Source organism: Lathyrus oleraceus, chromosome 1, assembly GCF_024323335.1.
Source record: "Lathyrus oleraceus cultivar Zhongwan6 chromosome 1, CAAS_Psat_ZW6_1.0, whole genome shotgun sequence".
Lineage (NCBI taxonomy): Eukaryota > Viridiplantae > Streptophyta > Magnoliopsida > Fabales > Fabaceae > Lathyrus > Lathyrus oleraceus.
The window spans coordinates 429545948-429547979 of record NC_066579.1 but is presented as its reverse complement, the minus strand read 5'-3'; the positions used below and the strand labels follow the sequence as shown (position 1 = coordinate 429547979).

At 37.5% G+C, this 2032-nt stretch overlaps 1 non-coding gene across 1 annotated transcript; it reads right to left on the bottom strand.

Moving 5' to 3' along the window:
• Positions 1 to 1634: 1634 nt before the first annotated feature.
• LOC127116023 (small nucleolar RNA R71) lies at positions 1635 to 1741 on the bottom strand. Its single transcript, XR_007801014.1, has one exon. It is a non-coding gene; the product is annotated as a small nucleolar RNA R71 (small nucleolar RNA).
• Positions 1742 to 2032: the final 291 nt, after the last annotated feature.

The following is a 2032-nucleotide window of genomic DNA, read 5'->3' as shown; positions in this document are numbered from 1 at the left end:
AACCGGCCTGTGGTGGAGTGTTCAAGACTACTATTTAATTTCTCAGGTTCTTTAATTATTGTTTGAATTTATATATGCCCTGCTTTACTGTTTATTTATATTATTTGCCTAAGATGAATCTGTTTATGCATGATAATCATTTAAGTCTGTTTAGCATGTCTGGCTAATTTATTTAGGTATCGGTATGTAAAGTAAGCGGAATGAAGAAATCAAAACCAAATTGGCTTAATTAAGTTTAAAATTAAAATCACTCTTTTTACGGTCTCAATTTACAGGTTTAATAACAAGATTTTTGTACGAAAGTAAAAGACATAAAGAAGTTAAAAGCAATAGAACGAGAGTTTGAGTTTTTGACTGGACAGTGTAAATTGGACATTAATTCTAGATCAGGGCGAGAGCAATTTTTAGAGTTAATTAAATTCTAATCTTTTCCAAAAAGTATTTTTAAAGGTTGAATGTGAGGACGAGAGTTAAGCATTTGAATTTAATTATATAACCTAAGTCAACAGAGCGAGAGTTTGAGATAAGGGTGTTTAAACGATTAGTGTTTTCTTAAAAAGAGTTTCTACGGATTCTATTGTTTTCAAAAAGTGGTTTTTGACTTAACTAATAAGTGACAGCTACGTTAATATAAAATCATAGTTTATTCAACAGAGCGAGAGTTTGAGATAAGACTTTTAATCAATAGTGTCAACTGAAAGGATTTATTTTAAAACCAAGAAACCAACAAAGAATTGATTCCCTAATTACGACGAACTACATACCGATATCCGCTTATTAGATATTTATTTTAGATCTTATTTTAGTTTTAGCTTTTCCCCCAAACAATCAAAGTATTATCTGCCTTAGCTTTACGAAGTAACCTTAGAAACGGTATATCGATTCATAAGTCTCTGTGGGATCGATATCTTTTAAAACTACGCGATAGAACTGTGCACTTGCAGTTTGTACCCCAAATTCGACTCATAAAGTCGCGATCAAGTTTTTGGCGCCGTTGCCGGGGAATTTTGTTTAGTCGATATCGTAACTCTTCTGTTACGCTGTAGAGACTAAGGCTTTTTTTCCCCTTTCTTTTCTTTCTTTCGTTGATTTGTATGCCACACACTCGCTCACAAGGCGAGCCGTTCTACTTACGAATCAACGATATCGAACTATATCTCCGAGTCTTACGACGAATTCGGGAATATCGTGCTGCAAACAATCTCCCTCCTGTTGAACTCCCCGATTTCAAAAATATTTTCCCTTCGATACCCGAGATGGCAGAACCAGCTCGTGCTCTTCGAGATTACGCCGCTCCATCGCAAGATGAGCCGCATTCGAGTATTGCTCCACCCGCAATCGACGCAAACAACTTTGAACTTAAACCTTCACTGTTGCAGGCAGTGCAACAGAACCAATTCTCTAGAAATCCTACCGAGGATCCAAACCTTCATTTATCCGTATTTGTCCAATACGCTGATACTGTTAAAGCTAATGGTGTCACTTCAGAGGCAATTCGACTTCGTCTTTTTCCTTTCTCGTTAAGAGATAGCGCTAGAAGATGGCTTCAATCTCTTCCTTCCAACTCAGTCACCACATGGAACGAGTTGAAGAAAGTTTTTCTTGCTCGATATTTTCCGCCAAGCAAAACAGCTATGTTAAGAGCCCAGATAAATGGATTTAAACAGAAAGATAACGAGTCTCTTTTCGAAGCATGGGAAAGATACAAAGACATGATGAGACTTTGTCCACACCATGGTTTAGAGGACTGGTTAGTAATTCATACCTTCTATAATGGTCTCCTGTACAACACGAGGTTAACAATAGACGCCGCCGCAGGTGGTGCACTGATGAACAAACCTTATGCTGACGCTTACCAACTTATCGAAAGCATGGCTCAAAACCACTATCAGTGGGGAAGCGAACGAACAATGGTAGAAAAACCTCAAACGAAAACTGGCATGTACGAGATAAGTAACCTTGATCATGTTAATGCAAAAGTGGATGCTCTGGTCCAGAAAATTGAAAGTTTAAATGTATCACCTCCAGCCAC